The sequence below is a fragment of the Rhopalosiphum padi genome, chromosome 2 (genome assembly GCF_020882245.1).
Source record: "Rhopalosiphum padi isolate XX-2018 chromosome 2, ASM2088224v1, whole genome shotgun sequence".
Lineage (NCBI taxonomy): Eukaryota > Metazoa > Arthropoda > Insecta > Hemiptera > Aphididae > Rhopalosiphum > Rhopalosiphum padi.
This window is the reverse complement of record NC_083598.1, coordinates 40,900,305-40,906,786: the sequence shown is the minus strand read 5'-3', so window position 1 is coordinate 40,906,786 and position 6,482 is coordinate 40,900,305. Positions and strand designations below refer to the sequence as shown.

General features: G+C 24.5%; 1 protein-coding gene across 2 annotated transcripts in view; it reads left to right on the top strand.

Annotated features, from left to right (window-relative positions):
* The first annotated feature begins 720 nt into the window (after positions 1–720).
* The window catches only part of LOC132919956 (uncharacterized), a 32,848-nt gene continuing 27,086 nt past the window's right edge, over positions 721–6,482 (top strand). For both annotated transcript variants that reach the window (XM_060981913.1, XM_060981912.1), the window contains exon 1: positions 721–1,249. The gene's annotated coding sequence lies outside the window, so the exon portion shown is untranslated. The remainder of the gene's footprint in view (positions 1,250–6,482) is intronic.

Genomic DNA, 6,482 nt, shown 5'->3' with positions numbered 1-6,482 from the left:
ATGTTGATAGTTCAAAACCGCACACATTTGATTCACAGTTAAAAATTAAATAGCGAAATCATAAAATTAATTTTTATCTAAACAAGTAGCTTTAATCTCAAAAAACGCCTTAGGAATCAAATGTGGCAAACCTAAAAAAAAGTTTTAACCATAATCCAGATTGTGAATTTTTATTATTGTAATTTCTTTTGATATTGGAATAGAACTGATTTTTCTGTATAATCTCGAAAGTTTTATTTTTATAATATTTTGTGATCTTGATTAAATATGGTTAAAAGTGTGCGGTGTTGAACGACGACCTTTTTTTGAAAGCGTGCGGTTATGAACGACGCTCGATATAAATAGCTTTTTATAAAATAAAATAAAAGGTTTTCCAATGTTAGTAGTTATACCATAGCCTACCGAGTCTTAGATCGGACACTGGCTATACGGTCTACTCCGTGACTATCTCGACAGACAGTAGCAGGGTATACCATATGTTATGACTTATATGAGTATAAATTATACGTAATATGAAAAAAAACAATGATATAATAACGCCATCGTCAATAGATCTTATAATTATGATTATATATCATTGCCGTGACGAATCGACGTCGCGATCTGCGATTAAACCGTACCTAAATGGTATACTATTACCGCGTTATCGCGCCGTCGTCAACCACGGCAGCTCCAGCGCCGGTGGCAGGTGGTAGCGGGGCGGCTGCGTCGCACTAGCCGCGAGTCACGACCACGTTGGTAGTCCGGCGTCAAACTCACCAGTGTCAGGTTCTTATTTCAGTGACGGGCAGATCGACGTCGGTCTCGCGAACGTGTTAGATTATATTTTTCATGAGAATAGTATAATTTGCTGCGACGCGTTATAGTTATTTTTTTTTCACACAGCGTTTAATTAAACTTATTTTGACGATTTTTTTCGTGCCATCGCCGGATTTAAGGGATAGTAACGCCACTATTATATATATATATATACCGTGCCGAATATTACTCTCGATTGGATTACCGAATTTCCAATCTTGAATACCTCTGAAAATATTTTTAGTAATAATAATCATATTGATGGTGTTCGTCCATACGCGTAGTTCGCCTTCGCATCATTTAGCCGGATGTCCGTTAGCATTGTGATAACATCGCCTGTACTACGTGCGAACCTGTTTAGGTTTTTCGAAATAACGAGATTTGCTGTCGTTCTTAATCAACTACTCGGCTACACACACACACACGCCACACGGGATTAAATCAAGTTTAGGTAAGGGTTTTTTCACAGTTTGATATTTGTTTGTGACGTTTGATTGTTTCATAAACGCCAGATTATTATGTGACGCATCTTTTCCGCAGTGACGCACTATTGTGTAACTGCAGTATTTGATACAGTTTCTCCAAGTCCTCATCTACCGATAAAATATTATATGACAATCAATATTGTTATTTATTATATTTTTTTTCACTATATTTATCAAATCTGGAGTTGTTATTAATAAAATAATAATAATATAATATAGTAAAACATGCTAACTATGGAAATGCAGTTGAATTATTTTAATTAATTTTTAATTTTTTTTTCAAAATTAAGTTTACCTTTTAATAATCAAACATATCATATGCATTACGTCCCTCCTTCGTCTCCTTTATCTCTGAAGAACTTTACCTATAATGTGTATTATCTTAAACTATAATAGGTAAGTTACCAGTTACCTACTGGCTACTACTATACATTCATGTCGTACTGTACAATATTTACATAGACGTTATCTGCAGTGTCAATAAATATTAACTATTAAATTAATTGTTGAATATATGTATGATATATGAGTACATGACATGTCTATTCTGAGTATTCTGCGTGTATCCATATAATACAGTAACTAAAATGTAAGACATAAAGACATAAAAACTAGGTATTAGTTGTTTGTAAATACAATATTAATGTAAAAACATAGCTTTATTGCTATAATACATAAATGATTGTGTAGGAAACCGTCTACCTATTTGTAAAATATTGTGCGATATATTGTATGATCTAAAATATCTAAAATAATAATTTTTCTGACGCTTAGACTGTATTAAAATGTTTGTTTTTCATTTACATTATTATTCGTTTAGGTACTTTATTATTGTCATTATATCTCTATATAGATATTATTATATTTTATATAATAATATATGTTATGTTGTATACAATTTTACAGTGTATACTCAATGATAGTATTGACAATGAATTATGAGTTAACTGTATAGTAGTAGGTATATACGAGTTGGTAGTTAAATTATTTCTTTCTATTCATACAAAATAATGATATACTTTTAGCATGATAATTAGTATAAGAATTTAAAGAGATTAATTTGTTTTTAATTTAGGAACATGTATACTATATTTATGGCACGTACAAATAGTAAATACAAGTTTTGAAAAATTATTATTAAAATAAAGCTTATAGTAAGTAACTAGACGGTTATTTATCAAGATAAATTTTTGAAATTTTTCTATTAAATAAGGGTACCAATTATTATTAAAATATATATAAATTTCATAAAAATATTAATCATAAAAAATATACAACTGGACTATGTTATCAATTAGGTAATAATTGTATACGTGCATATCTGCTAAATATAACTATAGCATGTATATTGCTTATATTATATAAATACGATGTAATTAACTAACACAATACCTAAAACTGAAGAGCTAAATATTATGTATATTAAATATAAATATTATACATTATTTTTCAAATATTTTATGAATGCATATAACGTAAATCTTAAGTGAATATTTTATAATTTTTTATATATTATGTTTACCTATAGTATAATACTGAATCGATTACAATATTAAAAACCTATTCCTCTATCCCTCTTTAAATAATATTCTTATAAATAAATTTTAATAAAGTTTATTGAATAATGACTATAATTAGTAATTGATTTTTAAATAAATTTATTATATAATAGAATAGCTAAAACTTAGTGATTTAAAATAATTGACGATTCTCTTCATTGATTATATTAGTCAAATGACTCAAATAGTAATTTATAAACACGCGTATTAGTACAAACTAAAGTTTTGAGTAAATATACCTAAATAGAGACGATTAACAAATATTGAACATATTATCAATATTTTATATTTTTATATTTATTATTATTACAGGTATTGTTTTATGTGTCTATGATGACTATATATTATAGGTTGTATTATAAAGAATGATTAAAAATACAATGAATTTAAGATTATTGTTTTTTTTTTTTTATTAAAAATGCCTATTAATAAATTAATTAATTACATAAATTTTAAATATCATTGAAAATTATTTTACTATATATCTGTATTTGGTCTATTAATACTACATTTTCATAAATATATTAATGCTAATTAAATATAGTAATATTTGATCACAATATCAAATTTTAGTTTTAATTCTACGTATAATGTTGAAAATTACATGATTTTTAAAAATCAAAATTCTAAAGAATAAAAAACATAAGTATTTTGAAATTTCATATTATTATTAGTCACAAATTGAAATGTAGACATTGCATTAACACCGAGTTTCTATAAATTTTAAGTACTTTGTCTTAAGTCATAGAAAACGTAAAAGATCCAAAATTATGTTAAATCAAAAAAAGTAAATCACTGTAATATTAAACAATTTAGTATTCGATGCATTTTCCTAAAACCGTGTATGCTAATAACTATAAAGAAGAAAAGAAAAGAAGAAAAATTAAAATAAAAATGGTTTTCAATTTTTTCAACGCAATCCAAAATTATATATTTTACGCGCATTATTCATTAAATGTGTCGTTATATCAAAAATCATTAAGCATAGTTGTTTTTTGGTTAATATCAGTATATAATATTAAATAGACAAAATTCAGTATAAAGATGCATTTGGTCGGGAAATTATTTGTTTATTTAGTATTCAACGAGTAATTTATGTTGTGCACTTATGTGTTTGTCAAAATTGTGAACATGCATACAACTTATTCATTATGACTATTGATATGATAATGTATAGTTACTATTCTAAAATTAAAAGAAAAAATACATGATTTTTTTTATCTGTTTTATAAAATACCTAATACTATAAGTACTATTATACGAGTACTATACTCTTGCAGCTGGTAGTCACATAAAATAGGTTCTAAAGCGTACTGGTTTTTTTGTTTAATTTTTAAATTCCAAACGAACTATTGTATATTGTTATCTTAAAAAGCATTTGCATAAAATAATAATAACAAGGGAATATTATAATATTATTATTCAATCAGAAATCAAACTTATGTATAATATCACATCACTTTTTAAACGACTTATATATATGTATATATATATGCTATCAAATATAGCATTTAATGTTATCCATTTAAACAGATTTACATTTTGTAATTTAAAAAATTATTTTGGAAACAGAAATGTAAATATTATGATGCATATTTCATACACATAAAAGTTGAATATCTACTTCTAAGTTAACAAATAACAATACATTGTAATTTAAATATACAAAAGAACGAAATGGTAACAAAGTAAATAACATAGGTATTTTTTCTTACATACTTGCTTCTTAATATTGGTCGTTATATATTATGTAATACTTACGTCAGATTTTGCAGAATTTAATATCATTAAATATTATATTAAATAAGCTCATAGTTAAAAGTCAAGTCTTTAAGGCTACAAAATATTAAGTTATACGCATGACTATGAAAAGTATAATTGTATAAACTGCGTGCTATAATTTAAGTTTAAAAAATTACGGTATTACCCAAGAAAAATAATTATATGTTTAATAAACTAAATTCTTAACACCTACGTAATTTATAAATATAATATTAATTCCAACTAATAACTATTGTTAAGTTACCTTATTAAATTTAATTATATGTTCGAAAATACATTTTTCGGGGAAGTTTCACTATATTATGATTTATGATATAAAACAATGTATTTGGATATTGATACATGTCATATGAGTATATTACATCAGCAGATCAGCAATAATCTATACTCTATAATGTAAACTAAAAATAGTAATATTTTTTTATAAAATAAAAACTGTATAATTGATATCATCCAGTTACAAAATTTGAAACGGATGAGCACGTTACATGTAACATATATATTATCAATACAGTTAGGTTAGGTTTTAAATTTTGAAAAATTTCCTTGTATGCTATACAAACCTTACAAACACTTATTTTTACATAGATTTAGTATAGATAAATAATTTCACAGAGATGCGTATACAAATTATAGTAATTTTTTTATTTTGTATCACTAATTCACAATATTAGGAGCTAAAATAATTATCTTTATTTATTAAAATTGAACAAACAATAATCATATGCTGCCTAAATGAACAATATTGGACTAGTTTATAGTTAGGTACTGTTTAGAGAAAATAGTTTGTACATTTGACTTGAAACTGCTTAACTTGAATATACATTTTTGAATGTTGTTTTATATATTTAAAATGTTTACTGTTATTTGTGTATATATCCACACACTGGTTTACTGACAGCCTCATGTCCCAACCCTTAGAATTCTATAATGTTTTCTAGTTACAGAAACGTAATAAAAAATAAATGTGTGTAAATTACATTCTCTAAGTTCTGATAAAGATGAAACACAATTACTAAAGACAAAACATACCTACATTTTTATATTATTTTTGGACACCATAAAATACATATCTTTAAAAAATCGTCGATATGGCTAATGTCAATATTATTAATTATTTTTATTTTTATTTAATAATAAATGTACAAATATAAATATTTAAATTCATATTAAACTAGCTTCAATTTACATTTAAAAAAACTTATAGGAAGTTTAATAATCTCAGAAATAATCCCAATAATTGTACTGTCCATAGGTTTTATAGATCTAAATGTGTTAACCTTGGAATGCCAATATAGATAATCAGGTATTATATTTGGAGAACGTAACTAATGAATGCATACTGCATAGATATACTAACAATTTCAATTGTATGAGCTTAATAATAAAACATTAAATAAATATATTCTATGTTTATTAAATTTAGTATTTCAGTTTTAAAATAATTGAAGTAATTAGTTTAACAAAAAAAGATTAAAAATCCATCAATAATTTTTAGTCGTTTTTAATTTAATAAAACAAAATATATCTTCGTTATTGTATTGTATATATTTTTAAACCTTAAAAGGATACCTATATAAATTTAAATTAAATTATAATTAGGAATTAATGTATATTATTTATTATTATATTCTCAATGACGTTAAATAAAAATATTAATATAAAATATTATCGTAATTACCTAATGATTTTATTGTATATTTTACGAACTGTATTACAAACACTTAATATTGTTTTTAAGTTAAACTTTAATACGAATTTTCTGAAACTCTTACTGAAAAATCAAAATAAACAATAAAAATAATGGATTAGGTATTATTATTACGATAAATTATTAATGATACAAACAAAGAAGTAT